Here is a 25,503-nt window from a genome sequence, read left to right as displayed (position 1 = left end):
ATGATGATCATATCAAGAATCTGATGAGAATATTTTAACTTGCACAAAACTTACATTTGTGATAAGGTAGAAAGCTAATGGACTTCAACATTGTTCAAATTCTTGATCTGCTTTAAAGAGTTACTCTGATATATCTTATTCTTCCAAATCAATGGTCTAAAACAGAGAATCCTGAGACAATTAAGTGAAGTTGTCTGTACTTTTGAGAATATGTGTGTGGGAATTATCTTTCCTTTTTTTTTGTGTGTAGTTGTTTAGGATTTATTTGTTTGCTTTTGGTTGGTTGGTTGGTTTTTGTGTTTTTGGTTTGTTTTGTTTTTGTTCTTTGGCTGTTTTTTTTTTTTTTTTTTTTTACATAGGAAATAAATTGAACAAAGGTCTGAACTTAAAACATACTTATATGCTAGGAAGGGACTTTTTACAAGGACTTTTAGTGATAGGATGAGAGGGAATAGATTGAAGCTTGAGAAGGTAGGTTGAGTCTGGATATTAGGAAGAAATTCTTTGCAATAAAGGTGGTGAGACACTGGAACAGGTTGCCCAGGATGTTGTGGATGTCCCCTCCCCTCTTCATGGAGGTGCTCAAGGCCAGATTGAATGGGGCCTTGAGCATCATGGTCTAGTGGAAGGAGTCCCTGCCCACGGCAGGGAGATTAGAACTACATGATCTTTAATGTCTCTTTCAACCTAAACCATTCTATGAATCTATGAATGTCAGTGAAGTTAAATCTTTAGATCATCTGCCTCTTGTAATCCAGAGCAGTGGAATTCAAGGTGTAATTTCATTTTAGTTCATTCCATTTATATTGTTTTCACTCTGAACCAAGAAATCAGCAGGTGGTAGTACTTGTGACATTGTTAATCTAGCAATGTCATTCTTACATGTTGATATTTCAATGATGAGAATTTAATTAGAATCAACAGTGCTCCATATTGCCACAAGAATCCATACATGAGATCCTATTGCATGTGTGTGATGCAATTTGCTGTGCCACACTGATGTTTGTACTCTTTTAAGGTATGTGGTTTTGGTACACATTTTATTAATGAATAAAAAGTTATTTCTCAAATACTTCCTTTTTATGTATTACTCTTTATATCACTGGAGGTGTTTAGGAAGAGACTGGATGGGGTGCTCGGTACCATGGTTTAGTTGATGAGATAGTACTGGGTGATAGGTTGGACTCGGTGATCTCAAAGGTCTCTTCCAACCTATTCTATTGTTTTGCAAAAGCTTTGCACATACCTAGCATTAGCTTTATTTCATATCCTCTTTCTCATTGAACATAGTTCAAATGCACAGGTTTTGTTCACCTGCCATTTGCATGTTCTGACATTCATTACATACTGTGATTATTATTAGATTTACTAGAAGTGAAAAACCACGCTAATTAAAAGAAAACTAAATAGAATTTATTGTGTTGTGGTCAATTATACTGTGCACAACCCATGACTGGTTTTAAAATAAAGTCTTCTTCCCTGACAAATTAATTTTGATAAGGTTGTTTTCAACAGTGAAACATGACAGCAGCTTTATCATATCACCTGTTCCTAAGATAATGTTGCAGCTTGCCATGTCTCTATAATGCATCAAGAAAGGAATGGTTTACTGAGGATGAGAAGTATTTTTTATTGTTGCTTGTACACGTTTACAAAATATTTCCCACTATGAAACTTCCATTAATACTTTTAACAAGAGTCTTTGTTTTTTCCACTTGTTTGAATTAACATGCATTTTTGATCAGACAAGTGCACCACTCACTGACAGTAGGTGCAATAGGTGCTTTCATTTATTTTTGCCTTTTTCTTTTTTTGCCATTTCTGCTTTTTCAGTTATTCATATGTAAGGATATTGAGTTATTTTTCTGTGTATTGTCACGTCAGTTAAAAGGTGAAAGAGGCTGTTACAAAATTAAACTCTGGGAATTCTGTAATTCCCCTGCAATGTATGTATTTTAGCCTGGAGAAGAGGACACTCAGGGGAGACCTTATTGCTGTCTACAACTACCTGAAGGGAGGTTGTAGACAGGCAGGGGCTGGTCTCTTCTCCCAGGCAAACAGAACAAGAGGACACAGTCTCAAGCTGTGCCAGGGGAGGTTTACACTGGATGTTAGGAATAAATTCTTCATAGAGAGAGTGGTTGCCCATTGGAATGGGCTGCCCAGGGGGGTGGTGGAGTCATCATCATTGCAGGTGTTTAGGAGGAGACTTGATAGGGTGCTTGGCTGCATGGTTTATTTGATTAGGTGGTGTTGGATGATAGGTTGGACATGATGATCTTGAAGGTCTCTTCCAACCTGGTCTGGTCTATTCTATTCTAATTCTATTCTATTCTAATTCTATTCTATTCTAATTCTATTCTATCCTAATCTATACCTACTATACCTTCTAATCTATACCTGCAGATGTATACTTCTTCAGTGGATTTACTCCAAATAAATTGTATTGAGATTTTTATAAGATCATATTTTAACAGACATCAAATATTCATATTAGAATGCTTATCTCACTACTGAAGTGTTTTGATATTTCCTGTGTGCAGAACCCACTGAAGAGGAAAATTAATTGCAAGTCACTGGTATAATTTGGTGACTTTGTAGATACATGAGTATATTTCAACTGCATAAGGTAAGTTTTAGGTCAGAAAAAAACAGACCTTCTTCAAATTAAACAAAGATATGTCTTAAAGTATTGTAAACACTCCAGTACACTTTCTTGAAGGGGTATACCTGTTTATATACAACCTTTAATAGTACAGAATTGTGAAAAAAAAGAATTATACTGCCCATAACTACCAAAAACATTCATGTAACAATATAAACATTTCAGAGACGTATATATTTGGTTGAAGGCAGGTAAATGATTTTATGACAGTGTGGTAAATAGAACCTAGTACTATAAGTGGTAAATAAACTGATTCCACCTTTGTGTCTGCTGTAAGCTGGTCTTTGCAGGCTATGAAGAGAAAAAAACAAGAGATAAAGTTCTGTGCTTGATGCCATACAGTGCATTAACCCGAGGAACTGACAATATACAGAGGAAAACAAAGTGCACTAACTTAAAAACAGGGATGAATTACATCTGTAGCTTCAACCCACCACATCTCATGGGGAGCAAGCATTTTTTTGTCTGTAGCTGGTGCTTATATAGTGTTACTGCTTATTTGTGGGAAAAGCCTCAGTATAGCTGTGAAGAGACTGGATTAAAAATATATTGGATTATTTAACTTTAAAAGGAAAAGAAACAGTATTGAAGATGAATTGACACTAACGTATGAGTAATATGTCAGAGACTGTTCCACACATTCTTTTTCGGACACTACAAATCAGTGACTTAGAACAGCTAACAGTCTTATGGTCGATGCATTAAAAAGTGTAAATGGTCTACAAATGCAAATGATATTCTCATAAAATTAGAAAAGTTAATTAAGATTCTGAGGGAAAGGGGAGAAATGAGGAAAACGGTCTGCCATTTTATTGAAATAGTAGTATGATATAAATGTTGTGTGTTTTCAAGTAGAATGCTGTGTACTTTCAAGCAGAGCCCAGAAGCTCTGAAAAATAATAACTTGAATGACTTCTTTAATGAAGAAAGTTACATTACCTTTTGTTACTTTGAATTTTTGCAATAAAAAAGATTTGAGTTCTTAAATTTAATTATCTTCAAAATGTTTAATTTTGAAGACCAATAGAACCAAGCTTTTACTTCTATTAAAAACATTGAAATTGCTCTCTAGTACACCCTGCAATACTTGTATTTTCTCATTATCTCAGTGTTACTCTCAGGATAATATCTGATTCTCATTATCAGGGACGTTTCACATAGCTGCATTTTACTTGTGTGAAAAACTGTATCTGATCCTGAAGAGCAGGACATCCCTATGTGAATTTTAACATGTGATCAGATCCATGGATTACCTATTATTCATAGTGGTGAAAATGCTGAGTTATTTGAAGCTACTCTAAGTCATTATTGATACGTTATGAGTGGGTCTTTGGGTACCTCAGCCTTGTCTTTATACCTTGTGACCAGGTCAAACATACAATATCATAGCAACAGCGTTAGCATTACTACTACATGTGGTCTCTGTGAAATGGAACTCACTGAAGATAGGTGAGCAATAATAATTATCTAACATAGTATGCATTCCTAAACCAAACAATGTTATTTGTGAGAGTTCAAATTGCTTTGTGTACATTAAATTCATGTCCAAAACCTGTATTTGTTCATTTATGATAATGAAGGCCACATCACTAAGGTTTTATGATGGGAGAAGAACTGGAAGTACTCATGCTTAGATGTGAAAACTTAGTGTTCAAGGATGTACTACTTTAATGTTCAAAAGGTGACTAAAAGATTTCTAAAAGATTAAGATACAGTTAACAGCTTATGAAGCAATACTAAATATCTTAAAATATTTTTCCTTATTTATCCTTTTATTAGAAATGTATATATCCAGGTCAGAATATTTGACAGAATCAGACTTTCATTTGGTTTACATAATTTGGCTTTGCGTATCATCATGAGATTTGAGGAATTCTTGTCAGTAGGGAGGAGAGCTGTCCTCTGAATCTGTTGGAAACTTAATTAATGGTGGCCAAACCCTCATCTGCTCTGATACAGTCCAGAATTAAAAAAAGACATTTGGATTAAAGAAATCAACATCCATCAGTGCAGCAACTGTCTTAATTTGAAAAACAGGCCTCTTGAATTACATCTCCAAGCAGTGTGTAAAGCACTGGAGAAAGCAGCAGAACAGAACTGTTATAAATAAATTAAATTACAGTTAGAAGAAAGGAAGTGTATGCAATTATTCCAGAAAAGGAACTTTTGCAGACAGTTGCAATTCACACAAAAATAAGGAAACCACAGACATAGCAATATATTGTCTTGATGCTTCTCATGTAAATGTACCAATAAGATAAAATTTAACAACAAAAATTTGTTACTACAGTTGATACAGGGAACAAAGAGGAAAAGAAAAAAACAGATTATAAATTCAAGAAATCTTAACCCAATACTTAATAAAATAAAAATTCCAAACTGCCAAAGTGTTTGATCCCCACAGTTGTGTTCATGGCTAAGGGTTACAACTTCTTACAAGTGCGTAGAAGTTAGTGGGGGTGGTTAATGAAAAATATGAAATAATTTTTGCATCTTGTTTTCAGAAGAAATTTCTTAAGCAAGGACGAAGGACACAGAAGTAAGTAATACATTGGCCATATATAGGAAATAGCATATATAAATATATATTGAAATGGTATATTTCAATATACTATTGAAATTGTGCTGAGAAATTGCCACTGGGAACAATATAACAGTGAGAATTGTATCTGCAGTTTAAAGGGGAGAAGATCACTCTGAAGAATCAAGATGAGTAAATGGAAAGGAGAAACTTGGTAAACTAAAATGCCAGCTCAGGCTGCTAATTGACATTTTGAACAGTAATGCATACAGTGCAGTCATTAAAGCACAATACTACAAGTGTTCATTCCAGCAAAGCTCTAGTCTTTCACATGTGATTTAAAACTAACTTCTAATCAAGTTTCTTCATTAGAAACCCTCATAGACTGTTTTAAGAGGAGAGGTGTTAAATGTGTAACTGTAGTTCAGTTCCATTTTCACCTAGTAAATTCTGCTTATGCTAGATTCATTTTCTTGTGGTATTAGTGAATAAATCCTTTCTACTTATCAATTAGCATAAATAATATTTGTAAAATAATTTGAGATACTTAGAAAGTAATTACTGGTAAATCCCAGGTTCATTAATTCAATTTACTAAACTGCTTAATCCAAAAAGCTTTTGCTCCCATGGGCTTTAAACTAGACAAGAATATTTTCCTGAGATTATTGAAATTATGATTTGATAAAACTTTTTGTACCTCTCAGTGTCTTTCTAAAATCATAATATACCTGACTATAAATGGAAAATGTTGAATATTATTTAGTATTTAAGTACTTTGTAAACCTTGATGTATATAACTCAGTTGTAATTATATCTGGAAGGTAGAAGTCATAACAAATTATTCTTCTCTGAAGTCTTTAAAGCCTTTCATATATTACTTCAAGAGAACAACCAATTGTTGCTGCTGGTTTTGGCTTTCTGGTTTATGCTGTTTGTGGCATTGTTGTTTGGTTGTTTTTGGTTTGTTTTGGTTTGTTGTTGTTTCTTTTTTTTTACCCTGTACAGTAGAAAAAGGATTTTATAAAGTGTTCAATTTCTATCATTAGTAGGAACACCAGTGCCTGAGGTAAAATTTTATAATCATTAACAAACACTACCACAGCAGGAAACCAGGAAAATAAATTTAAGATGTCTGCTACCCACTAAGCTAAGCTTCATTACTAATAAATGGTACAGCAAATGGATTAAGAGTACTATTTCTCTGAAGGGAGAAAACAAAACAATGAACAGAAGAGTAATCAATAACTAGCTGCTTTGGATACTTGAAGTATAATAATGATAGTTCTCTTATCCCCCAATGATACAACTGATAGATGGTTCTTTTCATGTTATATGCAGTTATGTATCACTCACAGTACATGATTAATAATTCCAGGGTGCTCTCATCTTCCTTGTTTAAATGCGCAGCCTCATTTAAAATGCAGCTACGTCAGCAAAATTACTTGTAAACCATTTGCTCTTATTAGGTGTTCCAAGCAGCCATGGTTGCTCTAGTTATCCTACTATCTCTAGGTGTGTAGTTGCTTCATTATCAACTTCTGTTGGTCACTGTAGCACTTCAAGTAAGCTTAAACTACGTTAAGAAAAGCAAGTATATGTAACAGATATATATACGTTGTTAGAAAATCCCTAGTATTAAAAAAGACCTCCTAAAAGGGACTCCAATCCTTCACCTTGCAATTTTTCCTCTTACTGTAAACTCTTGCCTTAGACTAAGGTCAGATTTTCCATTTTTCACACTCAGATATGTTTTTATGGCTCTTTTGAATAGTATTGTTCATGTTATTACAGGTATAACATTTTATTTATTACATTCAACTCTAATGAAATAAAAAATACATATATTTGACATATGGTAGACCTGTGCATTGTCCCTTTCACTTACCCTTCCTTCTGTCAACCATGTGTCAATAGAGCAGGAGCCTCCCTTTTTGACCCTCTTTTGACAGGAGCTGCCTGAAACAGCTGCTTCCTGATTTCTTTTAATTTTGACTGCTAAGACTTTTGTATGACTGTTTATGAAATATATTTTAAATGGTACATAAGCTAAAAGGACTTCATAAAAATGCAAAAATCTGCAACATATCAGTTAAAAACAGTTAATGTGAATGGCTGTGTAACAGATGTGTTGAGATGGAAAGGAGAGAGAACTCAGGATATATATTTTTTTTCTTTGTCTCAGTGAATTGTCACAGCATTTGGAACAAGAGTTTATCATTCTAATATATCCTTCAAGAAACTTTTTCAGGTAGTGCATAGATACCATACAGTTTGTTCCCAGTCATAACCCTATTTGTCCTCCAGGTAAGTCAAATTCAGCTGTAGGTGTTGTGCAGGTGAGGGGGGAGGAAGTCACCTTCTATTGAGCAAATGCATTGATTTGAATTAGAATCTGTCATGGACCAAATAAAGAGCCAGGAAATCTATATGGTTGCTTGTCTGGCAGAGTAATGCCTTTTGAAATGCTGTACAGAAACCATATTAAAAAATAAGGGCAGGGAATAGAGTGATATGGATGAAACAATTTAATAGTGCTAGACCAACAGAAAATATATTCATTTTAAATGTAGATAGCTGGTGGCAGTACTTATAAAACTGCAAAGGCTGCATGAGTAGAAAAGACAGGGAACTGGAATGTTGAAAATAATACATTGCTAAAGGAGAATTCTTCCAATGAACTTAGTGGTAATGGTAAGAGACAGGGGAAGCAGGCAAGACTTATTTCAAAGGATGATGCTGCAATGGAGATACTATACTATATGAAGAAAGGTATTGTATAAGAATATAAGAATTCCAGAAAGCTAAGACTTTGTCTAGGAAGCCCATTATGTGACTTCCCTTTTAATATAAAATTGAATTAATTTTGTGTGTTGGATCCACAGTCCTTTTTTTCTCATCCTGCCGTTTACCTTTCACTCCCAAGATGATTCTGGAAAAGCATATGTAAAGGCAGGATGATGTGCATTTCCACATAAATCTGCCTTTCAGAAATGTGTTTTTGAGAGATTTGTGCTTTTAAATTCTCTGCCTCTCGTAACTGGAAGTGGCTATTTTCTCTAATATGAACACTACCTTCTGTTCACCAGCTAGATTCTTAGATACATCGCTTGGCCTAAGGTTCATATGTGCATGGAAGACCCTTACAAAAAGGGTCATGCATTCTGAAGTGCTAAGCATGATGCTGCATGTTAATTCTGCTTGTTTGGTTCTGTTGCATGTATACTTGCAACCATCCTAATTTCAATTATTTTAGGATTAAATTTGTGTCTTGTGTCTACCCTGCTATTTGCAGGACTACCTGCCATTTTGAACAAGGATGCTATAATGATCTTGCTATTAGCCAAATAATATTCTCTCAGACATAAATTCCAACACTGCATATCATCTGTTTTGTGCCAGCACTATGGAGATGGTTTACAGGCATTAGTGATTCTGTAGTCCTCTAGTCCCAGAATAAATTAATGTATCATCTGCACATTGTCAGCTCAGGAGCTGGCAGTCTTGGCAGACTGCTGCACTTCAGCTGTTTTCTGGCTAGGCTAGCACATGGAAATTGAGAGATATTTTAAATGTGCACAAATAATTACACTAAAAGCTCCCTTTTCTGTCATCCCCAATATTTCACTCCTCCAATATTCCTAAAGATCAGTCTTTCTTCTTATTTGTTGTACCATCTTTTGCATAACAGTCTGAAAGATCTATGGTCCACATCAAGAAGTTGCTACTAAGGACTTTGCCATCAATATTTAAATACATTATGAACAATATCTTGAAACTTATCAGCATCTCCTGGAGTCATAGCAGAACAAGTTTATTTATAGACAATGTCCAGGTTCTTCTGTGAGATAGAAGCTTTCAGTTAGTGGATCAATATTACAGGAATTTATAGAAAAATATGTAAAAAGTGAAGATATAAATATAAGCATTTAAAACAAACAAACAAACTTCCTTAAGTTGGTACCTGTCATATAACTTGTAAATTGAGGAAAGAAAATGGAATTCTGGAACAAAAATGCATTTTTCTTTTGAGTTATGTCACCTCACTTTGTCTATTTATTTAAGGAATTCCAAAGACAAACTGTTCCTATCTAAGTAGAACATTTATCATAACTACTTCCAAAGATTTCATGTTGTTACACCACGATTTCAGCTTCATATGAAAAGCTAAGGCAAACCAAAATAGCATATGAAGATAAATGAACTGATTAAGTCACAGATACATCTAGCAGGTTGGTAAACAGTCAACATAAAATTTTCAAGGTCTTGTAACAGCCTCCCCATAGGCTCCAAATCTGTGTGCAATTTATTTTGTAACACTATAGATTAAAAATTCAGAAGACAATCGACAGCATTTAATATGAACAAATATTTACTACACAAAGTAGAACTGTGCAAAATGGAGTCTCTTGCAGAATCTGGAAATGAGGATCACACAAAGAACATTTTGCAGAGCTGGCTAATGAGGATGAGTATGAAAGTCCCTCTAAGAATAATGCTGAAGTACAGGACGCCCCAAAGAAAGTAAAGAACTCAGGACAGTCTTGCCTTAAGGCATGGATGCCAGGCAACTCTTTGCAAATGCCTGAAAAGCTGTGTGTTGTGTTTCAGGAGTAAACTCTGCTGACAGTTATTCTGTATATAATTTCTGTGATGAGGTGGTTTTCATATTTGAAGTCTAACATTTTGTACATGGACATGTGCACACATAAATGTATAAAACATAAGAGCATTCTTACTGAGCTTCTGTACCAGAAGAAATGCTGTGTTGTTCTAGCTTATCTTGATACCAAATGTGTGAGATGGCTGAGTGCAATTCAGTTTAATTAGATTTAGGAGGTTTTCTGCAGGACCATTGTGTAGTTTATTACTTTCTTGTTTGGTTGTTTTGTTGTTTTTTTTCTATCTATCTGTATTACTTAGTTTCTTATTTATCTATTTAATTTTTCTTTTTTTAATATAAATTTGTATATTCAAATTTTGTGCAACTGTAGAATTGGTGTGGGTCAACCATTACTTTATCCTTCTGTCTAGGGTAGCTGAATGTTGCTTTTTTTTCTGTTCTTTATGAAACATATCCTATATACTTCTGTGGCAATATAAGTTTGGTATTAAGTGAAGAGTTGTACTTAAACACATAAACCAAGCTGTTGCTAGACAATTAGGAATTCTTGCATTATTTGATGACCAGTTCCTTAGAGGATTCTATACAGCCCATTGACAGTGTTTCCATGGAAACAACAACCCAAGAAGTCCTGTCTTTTTCCAGGTTTTTTTAGCTAGTTTGTATTGTGCATAGGCATTTCATTTCAAATGATGCAGTAAATAGAATAATTTCATCCTCTCATTAAATAGGATATATTACTTTCTATAATAAGCTCTGAAATTCTGTAGACCAAATGTTCTGTCCTTCTGCTGCTGCCCTAATTTTAGGCAGTTTTACATCAGGAGAGAATATCGAAATATGTTTACCAAGGGTGAAGGAGGGAAAATTACCAAGACTGCTATTTTTCTGTCATATTTACTTTTTCTATTGGCTAAAAAACATTTAAAAAAAAAATAAAAAATGAAGGAATAGAAGTCAACTTCCATTTGACTTTCAGCAGCTTACTAACTTATTTACTCCATTTGTGAATTTCCATAGTTCTTATGTTATATTAACAGTCAGAGCATAGGGGGTTTTCTTGGACTGAAATGTTTGCATTTAAATATTTTTGCTGGGCTCTTAACTATATGTATGAAACTGAGATGCTTGAGGGCCACTGCAGAGAAAGCATACTCACAAAAAGACATTGCTGAGAATAATTGGCTGAGCAAATATTTTAATGAAAGATTAATTCCAACAGGATAGCAGTAAATACATTGTTAAATCTACCTTTGTAATGGAAATGAAGCTGTATCAACCTAGTAATACAAGCATCCTATCAGGATTTATGAAAAATAAGAGTTTAAGGAAATCTGCCTTTTCAAAGAAGTTATTTCTCAGATGTACCTTTCTTCTCATGATAATTCATCTCCGTATTTTGTGACTAGTTCGTAAAGCCACCACTTAACATTTTTTATTCATTTTATGGTAGTTCTCAAAATGTTTAGAAGTTAGGAAGGCTGTCGAATGACAGAAGACTGAGATTCTTTCAACCATCTTTTGTATAGAAGTTTGCATGTTACTTAGTTGTATAGACTGTATTTAAGGCCACAAGGGAGACAAAAAGCACTGATGGTCTGGACAATGTTCATTGTTAAAATAATGTGTAGAGTCATGACATCATGTAAGTTGGAAGGGATCCCTGGAGGCCTCCAGTCCAACTCAATCTTCTGCTTAAAAAAGGTCAACAACAAGAAGTTACTCAGGGCCATGTCCAGATGAGCTTTGAATATCTCCAAGGATGAAGACTCCATATTGTTACAGTGTCTGTCCTCACTTACTGATTTTTTTTTTTTTTATATATATTTTTTTCCTTACCTTCAGTCATAGTTTCCCACGTTCCAGCTTGAGACCCTTCTCTCATGTCCTTTCACTGTGTACCTTTTAAAAGAAACTGACTCTGTTTTCTCTGTATTTTCCTGTTAGATGGTTGAAGAGAACAGTAAGATCTCTCCCAAATCTTCTACATATCCATCCTGAACAGACACAGTTCTGTCAGCTTCTCCTCATGTCATATGCTCCAGACCCCAAATCACCTTGTCAGACCTCTATTTTACTCAGTCTAGTGTGCTTATGTTTTTTCCCTTTGTGGTAGGTTGACCATAGCTGGACACCCAGTGCCCATTGGAAGTTGCTCTGTCACTCCCAGTCCTTGGCTAGACAGAGGAGAGACCATGTAAAAACACCTCATGAGTCTACTTTAGAATCATAGAATAGAATCATAGGATCAGTAAGGTTGGAAAAGACCTCAAAGATCATCAAGGCTTTCAGCACCATCTCCCACAGCATAAGCAAGTTGAGAAGTGTGGGTTAAAAGAATGGGCAGTGAGGTGGATTGAAAACTGGCTGAAGGAAGAGCTCAGAGGGTTGTGGTTAGCTGCACAGAATTTAGTTGGAAGTCAGTAACAAGTGGTGTTCCCCAGGGGTCACTATGGGGTCTGGTCTTGTTCAATATATGCACCAACAATCTGGATGAAGGCATAGGGTGTACTCTCAGCTGGTGACACAAAACTGGGAAGGGTGGCTGACACACCTGGCAAAATGTGTGAAGTAAGAAGGATGTATATGTAGGCTTCAGTGACTCTAAAGGAGTGTGAGGTATAACTGTTTATGATAAAAGGACAAAAATGCCCAGATCTAAAGGACATGTGTGTGCATTCACTGTGTAATTTGTCATTGGGGGGAAAAAATAATAAAAAAAGACTGAGCTCGGGCAAGTTATATTTAAGCAGAACAAGAGTGATAGATCTGTCAAGGTAAAACTTTTATCTTACTCACACTGACATGCACTGTGATCATCACTTCAGAGAAGATGTCAGTTGAGCCAAGGGAAGGCAATGCTCCTTCCAGCCAGTCTCAGTGCTGGTGCTCATGAGCAATGGCTGGGCTTCAACACAGAACTGCAAGCACTGCACTCCCTCTGACACACCTTGCCCTTACTGGCAGGACCCTTAACTTCTACCCCAGAGTTGTATATCTGTGCTTGATATTTTCCAGATCACCCCTTGCAGTATTAGTGCCCACATGTAAGAGCAATAGATGTCTGCAGGCTGGAGAAACCTCAGTAGTGTCTTGGATGTGAGCCTCTGACATGCACCAAACCTCCCTAGATAATAGGTCAACAGGTGGAGGCCACCATGCCCTTCAATGAGGAGTCTCCCAGCACTGTCATTTGCCACTTCCTGGTTCTGTTTCAGAGCTCAGGCTCAGCTGGTTCAACTACTTTGCTGGACACAGTTCCCAGCCTCTTATCTGCTACTAGGCCACTTGCTTGAGGCTTCATGGCTGCGGGAGGAGCAAAAGTTGCCCTGCTGGTGTTGGAATTCACATGCTTCCAATGCTCACCATCATGGAGTATGGATTTCCTGTGGTACTAAAAAAATAATGGCAGCAGCAAAGTTAATGAGGCTACCCTACATTCCTTAGGTGATTTTGACTATTATCTACAATTAAATCACTAATCACTACTAGAATCAAACCCTGTCTGTAAACACATGCTGTTAATTTCAGAAAGTGCAGGTACTTAGAGGAGACTGAGCTGAAAACTAAAATAATCAAAGAGAATTAGTTCTGTCCTAACTCAAACCAGGACAAAGTTCTACTTGAAAAAACTTTCTACATCCTTCTAGCAGAACACCAGAATTCTTATTTCTAAACGCTTCTGTGGTGTAAAAATCTTTTCCTTCAAGTTCCAATTTTAGGGATTTTTTCAAATTTGAACGTATCTGTGAACTTTTCAAAAGCAACCAGACTTAATTTAAGTTTGATAAATTTTGGCAAAGAAGATAACAGAGCTGCCAAAGCAGACATCGTAAATTGGCTGAGAAAACGTCTTCAGAGGAGGTTAAGTCCTGTTTCTTCTGGTGATGCTGTAGTCACAGATCATATTCAGGAGTGCTGAATTTTAAGGTCTCTGCATAATTAAGCAGCTGAGAAATCTTGACTTTGAAATCTTGAAAGCATTTTATTATCCTTAGGCATTTAGCGGTGGGATAAAAGACAGATTCGTGTAGATATGCAACACTGCAGAAGTAAAGAGGTCACAAATGTGTTGCAGAAATTGTGCTTCCTGCTTTGCATGGAGTGCAGTAAGAACACATCATGTTGTTTAGCTGTTTTCTGAGTGCATTTAAGAGAAAAAAGCTGTTTTGATGAACATTTATATTTTTCTTCAGTTCATAAAAGTAAATTATTTCAAGTTGCATGCTTGTCTACTGAATGTAATGTAGAGAATTTTGGAGTTAATTCCATGGAGGCTTACATTAAAACATATTCAAGTGGTCTCATTCCACAATTTTTATAGTCAAGATAAAAATGATTGAAGATGCTATCTCCATCAGATGGTGTAAACCTTAAAACTGAGTATTGTGTTCCAAGGGAAAAGTAAAACTTCAAATAAGGCCAAGAGAGCTGAAAGTAACACAAATTGAAATACTCCCTTCCCACCCACCCCCATCTTGCTCTAGATTATGTGCATTCCTCTTTTCTATTTTTCAGTTTGTTTGTGTGTTGTTGTTCTTCCCTGTCTTAAAGCTACCACAGAAATTATATGAGAACTTATTTTGGGACCTGAAGAGGTTATAGAACGTACTTCTCAAATCTGGCTTTGAAGGCAGATGTATTTGCTTTAGGGTATTGTTCAGCTCACTTTTGAAAGTCTTCAAGGATGGAAGTTCCACAGCCTTTCCAGATAACCTGATCAAAATCACCCACTCAATTATTAAACTGTCCTTGTATCAACCCATGAGTCTAACTTCCCCCCCACCCAGTTTCCCTCCCCTTCAACTTTGGCAGGGAGGAGTGAGTGAGTAGCTGCAGGATATATAGTGCTGGTTGGGGTTAAACCATGGCAATCTCAAGCAGCAGTTTATTTTACTCCTCATATGTAAATGGAATATGTTATTTTACAATTTCTCACCTTGCCTCTAGTCTTTTTGTTGTGCACTTTGGGAAAAATTACTCCATTTTTTTCCCCCACAGCTTCTTTTTAGTCAAAGATTGGATATTCTCCCCAAATAAGTCAAATTTAAAGAAACATTGTAAGCTATATTTTCTTTACTGTAGATTTAAACACATTTTTCTTCCTGAATTTGATTCCCAAGTAGTTCTTATGAATGAGATCTAAAATAAATAAGTTTTCTTGCAAGTATAATAAACATACTTTAAAGCATCTTTTGTAGGTATAAACATTTCTTTGAAGACTCATTGTTACAGTCGAAATCGTTATGAAGAGGAAGTATACTTTGTATATAACTACAGCCAAGAATTTATTGCCAGTGTAGTTTCAGTCTCCTTAAAGGCACCTGTATATTCCTTTCTGTTTTCCTCTCTGGGCTTGCTTTGCTTCTAGTCTAGTCTAGTCTAGTCTGGTCTATGATTCCCAGGTGTGACTAGCCTGAGGCAGTTCAACATCTCCTTTCACACACCTGCCAATTTTACCCAATACAGGGCTCCAAGTGGACACACTCTCTGTAGATAATGGTAGTATCTTCTCCACTGCACAGATAATTTTTGTGTTTCTCTCAAAAAAAACCCCAAAAAACCAAAACCCCAAAAGGCAGTTTAGGAGTCAATTTATTCCATTTAACTGTTTCTAGAGCACCTTTTAAGCTTCCTCACCATTTTAGCTACAGATGCTATTATTTGAGTTTTGGTGGGGTTTTTTTGGTGGTTTTTTTTTTTTTGCTGGCTGTCAAATCTGTACAAATTTTGCAGTTCTACTGAGCATAGAAGTGCAAAGCGAAGGATTTGAGGATGTCAATTTATAATCATCCTTGGGTTTATTTCGAATTTTAAATCTCTGAATTTTACAAATTGAAACACAAAGGCACAGAAGAGACTTCCATATGTCCTTGAGAAATGTTTGATGTCCCTCCCCTCAAAAGCTGGATGAATTTTAAGTCATTAATGACAAATCTTCTGCAAACCTATCTTTAAAGATTTTTGGTTGGTGTATGCTCTGCAATCATTTAATTGACATTCTGCAAGCTGGAAGGTTAATCTACAGATAAATTATGAGGAGAGGCTGGCATATTTAATTATTACAGGTTTGTAGAAAAAGCCAACATACAAGAGTTTCTCAGAAATGATATACCTATCTTTAAGGATATTTTTCAGTGTTTTAGAATGTTATCACAATATTAAATTAAAATAGGTGTAATATGCATTATACTGCATGTGGTGTTTTCTATTCTTTAAAGGTCAATTAATTTATTCTCTGACTCTGGGTGTTATATTTACATTATTGAGACTAAGTAAAAATATTTGGGTAACTAGTGGGGTAAAAGCACCACTGCCAAGAGTCTTGCTAACCCAAATGAGGAGTTATTTAAACTGGGTTAATCAGGCTCGGTGGGGGAGAGGCACACATGGAACAGAGTGATAAGGGATTTTATTGACTGCTTTCTCAGGAAGTGAGGTGTTCAGAGACACATCTCAAGTGCCTATACACAGAGAGAGCAAAAGGAACTCCACTAGAAAATGCCATTCCTTATGGAGCTTCTTTAAGATAAAGTTGTGCTCCTCTAATCTATTACTGTATTTATTTGCAAATTTCGTGATCAGATTATCATGCTACAGACTTTTAAAACTGAACATTCTGGTTTAAAGGCATTTCCACTGCAGACAGTGAAGTGGAAACACATTTTAAGTTGTGGTGGGGTTTTTCGTTTTTGTTTGGAAGTCTGTGTGTTTGTGGTTTGGGTTTTTTGTTTATTTCTGGTTTTGGAGTTGTTGGGTTTAGGGTATTTTTGTTTGCCTGTTTGTTTTTTAATGAAAGCAGTGTATAGGATGTGCAGAAAATTGCAAAGCTGGAGTGTATGTAAGAGCATTGCATTAAACACCGGCCAAGTGTGACATTGGAAATTTGTGAAAGTTGCTGATGGCTAACCAGCAAATTCAGACTTGTGGAAAATTAAGTTCCAAATGTGTTATGAAGCTGCTTCTCAGTACTGTACTTTGAAAAAAATAATGGAAAAAAAATACTAAAAAAATCAGAGTATATAAAAATAAATACTTATAAAGGGGACAATTCTAAGCATAAAATGCTTTTACAATAATAATATTCAGGTCAAGATAATTCTGAACTTGTCAGCAAATAATTCTATATAATTGTTATAGATGCATTTTGAAACAATAATTAACAGCACCTACTGAAAACATAATAAACAATGAGCAGTGGGGCTGATACCTAGATTAGATGATTTTAATTTTTCTAGAAAATATTATTTAAGTTTAACCTCTGACAGCTTTTCAGAAACAAAAAACAGACACAATGTCCTTGGGAAAGAATCTAGCTTCAGACTGAGAAATGTTTGTATAAAGTTACAGCTAAGATAGTGTGCTGCCTTTTTAATAGACAAGGATAGACTAGACTAGACTAGACTAGACTAGAATAGACCAGGTTGGAAGAGACCTTCAAGATCATCGCGTCCAACCTATCATCCAACACCACCTAATCAACTAACCCATGTAACCAAGCACCCTGTCAAGTTTCCTCCTGAACACCTCCAGTGATGGCGACTCCACCACCTCCCCGGGCAGTCCATTCCAATGGGCAATCACTCTCTCTGTGTAAAACTTCCTCCTGACCTCCAGCCTGAACTTCCCCTGGCGCAGCCTGAGACTGTGTCCTCTTGTTCTGGTGCTGGCTGTCTGGGAGAAGAGACCAACCTCTGCCTGTTTACAACCACCCTTCAGGTAGTTGTAGAGAGTGATAAGGTCACCCCTGAGTCTCCTCTTCTCCAGGCTGAGCAACCCCAGCTCCCTCAGTCTCTCCTCATAGGGCTTGTGTTCCAAGCCCCTCACTAACTTTGTTGCCCTTCTCTGGACTCGTTCCAGCAAGTCAACATCCTTCCTAAACTGAGGGGCTCAGAACTGGACACAGGACTCGAGGTGTGGCCTAACCAGTGCAGTGTACAGGGGCAGAATGACCTCCCTGCTCCTGCTGGCCGCACTGTTCTTAATGCAGGCCAGGATGCCATTGGCCCTCCTGGCCGCCTGGGCACACTGCAGGCTCATATTCATCCTTTCTCATGTTTCCTTTCTCATACCAGGTTACTGCCTGGAGGGGATAAACTCATTTTCTTTACCTTTTACTTTGAATATGGAAGTAATTGATTAAAAATCTCATTCAGGAAACACTGGTAGAATTTTTAAACAAAGCTCTTTTTTCTCCTTTTCTTATAAAATCCCAATTACAGCTAAAGTATTCTGGTTTTGGAAAATCTTTAAACCTATTGTCTGCATAAAGAATTTCCATTCTATTATGTTGCATCAAATAACTCAGCTATCTCAGAAGGACATAAAAACCAATGCTTTAAACATGAAAATTCTTAGGATTATACTTCACTTTCCACATAATTATTTTATGCATGGAGGTGGTTAATTTATTTTTGATATACGATAAATATATTGTAATAGGGAACAACATTTTTCAAGGTCCTCATTTTCTTCAGTTGCCCACAAAATCTGAACAGTTGGATGTCATTAGTTAAGGCAGGAGAGGAGACTCAAAATTCTGTATATTCACAGAATATTAGGGGTTGGAAAGGACCTCAAAAGATTATCTAATCCAACTCCTTTGCCAGAGCAGGATCACCCAGAGAGGGTCACACAGGAACACATACTGGTGGGTTTTGAATGTGTCTAGAGAAGCAGACTCCACAATCTTACCAGGCAGCCTGCTCCTGTGTTCTGTCACCCACGGCAAAAAACCTTTTCCTTGTTTACATGGAAGGTTAGAGTTTCCATAGAAAAAAAGTGTATGTGTGAGTTTGCTATGCAGAACCAGGTAAATTAGTTTTTCACCACACTAAATGAATCAGTAGTTAATGCTATGTATTTGCCTATATTAAATTCTTTTGAACAGCTCTGGAATTTCACAAAGAATGGATTGTTTTCTAATGTAAAGATCTATTATAATAATTAGTTAAAAGGTTGTTATTAAAGTGTGTATGTAAGAGCAATAATTAATGACTTTAAAATGCTTTTAAAAGGGGCAATCAAGCACTGAATCTGATAGATTGCTTAGATAGTTTTCTGAAATACGGCTGTCTAAAATTTGGCAGAACAGGCAACAGTATGTCCATGGTTGCACCTGAACTAAACCATAAAGAGTATGCCTTGAATTTCATAGAGTGTAGCTAAGGTCAAAGTATACAGATATTCCTGCAGGTTCTCTCAGCTTTTCTTAATGGGTTTCTTCAAAATGGCTCAGCTTATTCAGAAACTATTTTGACTATTGAAAAGATCAGTGTTTGAACTTGGAAAGCTACTATACTTGTTTTGTCTTCCATTATTTTCAAGACTAGATAACATGTCTCTTACTCTGTGATGAGTTATGTACCACAGATTAAATGTTCAGTACGCTATAAATATCTAGGCAGATAACACGATGCAGTACGTTGTGCGCCAGATGAAAGCTTGATCTACCGTGCAATCTCATTGAATTCCCATTGAAATCCATGAATTTGCATGGTCTATAAATCACTGATAACATTGTCTGTCTTTGATCATTTGTCTTCTTGAAAATATAGTTCAATATTTATGTAACATTGTTGTGAATGCTGAAGCATACCATGATAACATTAAAATGAAACAAGGTTAACTACAGAAATACAGTTAGAAAATTTATTATGCAAAAGGAACAGCGAACAGCAGGCCAGGAAAATGGTTAGAAAACAATGTTATTAAATCAGTTTCCATCAGTAATTTTTAAATGTATTTGTGGATATTTGTGATTTAAAATACCCAACCAAAACCAACCAAACAAAACCAACAAAAAACCCCCCACACAAACAAAAATATCAGCATGTATATCCCAAACCCTCAAGACCTTTGTACTCCCGTAATCATCATTCGCATCATAATATCAGTGATACTCCCTCTGCATAAGAGCCCTTATGCATATTCAAACATAGATCTTAATTTGCATTCATAATACCTCAAAGAGCTTTTCTAAGCCAAGTTTCCACTTGCATATCTCTCTGAAAAATCTTTCCCTTCCAGCATATGATTGAGATCTGAGAACTGTGTTTGGAAAAATGGCATCTCAGCAATAGGTGTAGGTTTTGCATTTATGCCTTCATGTCACTATTGTAAGCTTGTGGGTTAGATATATTTTCATAGTATGTATAAAAAAATATTGAAAATGTGAGGAATGGATATTAAAAGTAGATTTTTTGTTGTTGTTGATATATTTGTTTACATGTCATCAGTGTTAGATACATGTGTAATTGCATAATGTCTATCAAGTCTTCACTGAAGTGTTGTCTTCTCACCATGCCTGTGAATGTTGTTGTGTTTTTTTCTGTATGTGGTAACTGGAATATAAAAGAACAGGAGGGGCTACACAGTTCTTTCAAGGCATTTAGGTACTTAACTGCTGTGTAGGGATCATATTTTCCTTAAAATGACTGTAGTGTTAGGCATTTATGTATCTTTGAGGACTCCTCCCTCAATAGCTTGGCAGAGGTGATTAAGAAAGTTGTGGAAATGCAGTGAAAGAGATTCTCAGTGCTCTGAACAGAAATATCTGCAAAGATTGTCTTTCCTTTCTTTCTTCATTGTTCATGTACTATTATTGGATTTGTTGTGCATTGATGACAATGGGCCATTATTAGTCTTCATAAGTGTTCTCACCAGTTTTCTTTTTTCTGCACTGTTTCATTGATGACATCTAAGCAGTTATGCTATTTCAGTGTGATAGAAGCACAGGTACTAAAAGTGGATTGCATAGAAGTAATTATTACATTTGCTTTTATTTGTTGGATTCGTGCACCATGAAGTCAGCAGTAGAACTGCTGCAGTCAATTGCAGTGTTTGTCAGTTTACTTGTGTATCAATTCTTTTTTTCAACTGGCTTCACAACTTAAGATGCTAAACATTTTTGTGGGAATTAATATTTGTTTGCCTCCTCCTGGATGTGAGCTTTTACTTATGAGGATATGACTGCAAGAGTGTAATCAAATAAATCACAAGTTAATGGCATTGTAGGTGGAGGAATATAAGAACACAGCACAGTAATTCTGTTATTTATTGGACTAATGCTTGCATTACAGAGGCTCAGATTATGGCTGATATGCTCTCGGTTATATTTGCAGCAGTTAAATGTAGTGAGTATTAATTTTATTTGTAACAAATTTTCTACAATAATCAGAACAAAATACATGATGATTTGTCTGGGCCATTTTGCTGATGGTAACAAAATTGCATTTTGGCAAACATCTCTGAACAAACGTGGCTCCGAAATAGTGGACATGCGCATGGACACGCTGGAGCGTGTCCAGAGAAGGGCCACAAGGATGATCAGAGGGCTGGAGCACCTCTCCTATGAGGACAGACTAAAGGAGTTGGGGCTGTGCAGTCTGGAGAAGAGAAGGCTCCGAGGTGACCTAATTGTGGCCTTCCAGTATCTGAAGGGGGCTACAAGAAGGCTGGGGAGGGACTTCTCAGGATATCGGGTAGTGATAGGACTAGGGGGAATGGAATGAAGCTAGAGGTGGGGAGATTCGGGCTGGATGTAAGGAGGAAGTTCTTCACCATGAGAGTGGTGAAGCCCTGGAATGGGTTGTCCAGGGAGGTGGTTGGGGCGCTGTCCCTGGAGATGCTTAAGACCAGGCTGGATGAGGCTCTGGCCAGCCTGATCTAGTGTGGGGTGTCCCTGCCCATGGCAGGGGGGTTGGAACTAGATGATCCTTGTGGTCCCTTCCAACCCTGACTGATACTATGATACATTGACACAAGTTGTGGTTGTGAATACAGTCACTCTACATATTTTAGATATTGGTGAAAGTAGCAACATTGTTAGTGAAAAGGGGTTTTATATTGCAAAGAACTAGGATAGGTTTCTTTATAACTCATTTGTAAAAAGAAAAAACCTATGAGTTCTGTAGTGTAATATTGTTCAGTATTTTAGAATCTGAGAGAAAGCTATTCCAAATTTGTTATTCTTGTAAGCTACTTCTAGTTTTCTGCTTTAAACTTATTACATTTCAAATACTATTTGTCTTTGCACATTGCATAAGCTTCAGTTATTATGAAATTTTGCCTATAAAATTCTTCTCAGATCAGTACTTGATAAAATACATTTCAATAAGTTTTTAAGGTCCACATACCAATCATTCAGAATCATCCCATCAGTATATTACTCATTGTTTTAAGGAACATTTTACATCTCTGAACTAGCAAGTAAAAAGTATTCTCCTGATTGTCCTTAATGCATGAAAACCTAAGTATTACTTTTGTTATGTTCCTTCCTCAACAAAGGACTTGAAAGCATGAAACTTGAAAGCCTTGTTGTATTTGGTGATTGTTAAATGCAGTGGCTAATTAGTAAGATTAAATCCAAGATATGTTTTTACTTCAGGTTTTCTATCTCGACATATAATAATTTAGTAGAATTTTTAAGAGACAAAACCTGGTATTTTGAACTCTCAAACTACTGTAATTAAAAAGTTTCTTACAATCATTAAATTTTTTCTTTCCATTAGAGGTGAGTCATTATGTGTGCCAGAATTCTTAAAAGCTATTGTTCTGTGATGCTATACTCCTTTATTTTTTTTTTTTAACTTGTCATTAATTTTACAGCAGTATTGACTTTTTTTTTCCCAGGCTCTAGGGCAAATTTTGTTCATGTTAGCACTCAAATAAAGCAGAAAAGAGACTTACTTTTCAAGTGTGTTTCAAACATTTGGAAAATAAACTGAATAAGAAATGCAATACATTATTCCCATCTAGTAACATGGTGGTTTTATATATATATATATATATATATATATATATGTTATTTGAAGAGTTGCCTGGGAAATTGGTTGAATTATCACCCCTGGGGGGATTTAAAAGATGTGTATATGTGGTGCTTAGAGAGATGGTTTATCAGTGGACTTTGTGGTATTAGGTCAGTAGCTGGACTTGATGATTTTAAAGATCTTTTTCAGCATAAACAACTCTATGATCCTGTGGTTTCTGAAAGTTGTAGCTCTGCATTTACAATCAATATTTTTTAGCTCACAGAAAAGTGACATGAGAGTCTCAAAACCAATTTTTGAGTTAAGAGTATATGCACCATTAAGATAGAAGATACACAACATCAGTCATGTTTTCTTACCTTACTGAATTAAATCTGTGAATCACTATTTGAGAATTGTTTTATCATAGAATTAGTTTTGTTGGTGTTAGAACTGACGTCGTAAATCTCCAGTGTTTACCCTAGTTTGTTCAGCATAATGTTATATATTAGAATAAAGATCATTGTGTCTGGAAACTGGCCAGTGTGGTGCCCATCCACAAGAAGGGCCAGATGGAGGACCTTGGAAACTCCTGGCCTGTCAGCCTGACCTGAGTGCCAGGCAAGATTATGGAGCAGATCATCTTGGGGGCAATCACTGTGCACCTGCAGGACAGCCAAAGGATCAGGCCCAGCCAACATGGATTTAGGAAGGGCAGGTCCCGCCTCACCAACCTGATCTCCTTCTAGGATCAGGTGACTGCCTGGTGGATGTGGGGAAGGTTGTGGATGTAGTCTACCTGGACTTCAGCAAGGGCTTTGACACCATCCCCCACAGCAAACTCCTGGCCAAGCTGTCAGCCCATGGCTTGGACAGCAGCACTCTGCGCTGGGTTAGGAACTGGCTGGAGAGCCCAGAGAGTGGTAGTGAATGGTGCCACATCTAGCTGGTGGCCAGTCACTAGTGGTGTCCTCCAGGGATCAGTTCTGGGCCCCATCCTGTTCAATATCTTTGTTGATGATTTAGATGAAGGGATTGAGTCCACCATTGGTAAGTTTGCAGACAACACCAAGTGGGGACCAGGTGTTGATCTGATAGAGGGTACAAGGGCTCTGCAGAGGGACCTTGACAGGCTGGACAGATGGGCAGAGTCCAACAGGATGGCATCCAACAAGTTCAAGTGCCAGGTGCCGCACTTTAGCTACAACAACCCCATATAGTGCTACAGGCTGGGGTCAGAGTGGCTGGAGAGTAGCCAGGCAGAAAGGGACCTGGGGGTACTGGTTGACAGCTGGCTGAACATGAACCATCAATGTGCCCAGGTGGCCAAGAAGGATATTGAGACTCCTGAACATGTCCAGAGGAGGGTAATGAGGCTGGGGAGAGGTCTCAAGCACAAGTCCTATGAGGAGAGGCTGAGGGAGCTGGGTTCTTTTAGTCTGGAAGAGGAGGCTCAGGGGAGACCTTATTGCTGTCTATAGCTACCTGAACGGTGGTTGTAGCCAAGAGCAGGTTGGTCTCTTCTCCCAGGCAACCAGTACCAGAACAAGAGAACACAGTCTCAAGCTGTGCCAGGGGAGGTTTAGGCTTGAGGTGAGGAGAAAGTTCTTCACAGAAAGTGTAATTGGCCATTGGGATGTGCCACCATAGGGAGGTGGTGGAATCACCACCCCTAGAAGCGTTCAAAAGAGGATTGGGCATGGCACTTGAAGCTATGGTTTAGTTAGTCTTGAGGTGTTGGGTGATAATTTGGACATGATGATCTCTGAGGTCTCCTCCAACCTTATTGATGATATGATTCTATGATTGTGGTATCGAATACCCTCTGACCAAATTCTTTCAGAGATGCCACATGTGCAGGATGTAAAGTTTTATATCAAATTTCCTTATTTAAGGATAGTTGATGTTGCACTGGTCTTCTAATTTAGAGGAGCAATACCAAATGTATTTCATAATGACACAAATGCAGAGTACACTTGCAATATACAGGTGTCTATAATATGCTCCCCATCATGACACTGGGCATCTCCAGTTGTTGGACGGAATACAGGAGTTAAAGACAGCTCAAGTCCTTTGCCCTCTTTGAAGGTCTTTGATTAGTTGTCTAGTTTCTATACTTGTACGCTGGGATGAGCTAAGTATTCACTTCCCCATGCTCTCCCAGCTGACCCAGGGAGATATTTGCACTCTACATTCTCACTCAGGGAGAAACATTCCTACCATCAGTTAATCCTCTCAAAGGCCAACCTTTAGTCCTTTTTGTGTTAAGATAAAAGTCAGATTTCTTGCAACATCTGTGCTCAGCCACACCCTGAATTATTCCTTTCAGGTCAGATGTGCACATTTCCTCTGAATCTTAATCCATTTTAGGGATTTATGGCTTTCTTTTTAGCAGTTGTGATCATTAAAGAGCTTTACTGTATGCATATTATGAATTTTTACATATTTATTTGTATATCATATATAACTATGGTTGCATTTCAAACACTTATCTATTAAAACTTACACCAATTAAAATGACTCTGAAGTAAGCATCTTAATTCTGAAAGTGTCTTAGAGCTGACGTTTGGGAAACCATCCATGAATAGCTTTGATCTGACAATGAATCAGCTGTTTGAAAAGTGGAAAAGATGATTGGAAGACAAACATTGCTAGATGATCACTAAAGATAAAATATGATAATACAATTGACATAGGATGGGCAGATTGTTCATGCTTTGTTTCTTAACTTGCTTTAGGAAAATATTCTTGTTTAAAGAGAGGAAAAGGAAATAATGAAATTTGTGCATGCAATTGTAAAGTGAATGAAATAATTATCAAAAGCATGAACGGTAGGTTTTGTAAAAATACGTCCTGGCATTAGTGTTTTAATTTCTAGATAACTGAAATCTGAAAGAATTACTTGTTAACATCTTCACTTTGCAGCACATTCCAAGCCTAACATGTT

At 36.8% G+C, this 25,503-nt stretch overlaps 1 protein-coding gene across 1 annotated transcript in view; it reads left to right on the top strand.

The window, feature by feature from the left end:
• CSMD3 (CUB and Sushi multiple domains 3) overlaps nucleotides 1-25,503 on the top strand; it is a 406,730-nt gene that overhangs the window by 113,122 nt on the left and 268,105 nt on the right. The gene's annotated exons all lie outside the window — the stretch shown is intronic.

Source organism: Melanerpes formicivorus, unplaced genomic scaffold (assembly GCF_026170545.1).
Source record: "Melanerpes formicivorus ecotype bairdi unplaced genomic scaffold, bMelFor1.0.p_v2 SCAF_128, whole genome shotgun sequence".
In the NCBI taxonomy this organism is placed as follows: Eukaryota; Metazoa; Chordata; class Aves; order Piciformes; family Picidae; genus Melanerpes; species Melanerpes formicivorus.
This window is presented reverse-complemented; position numbering and strand designations above follow the sequence as displayed.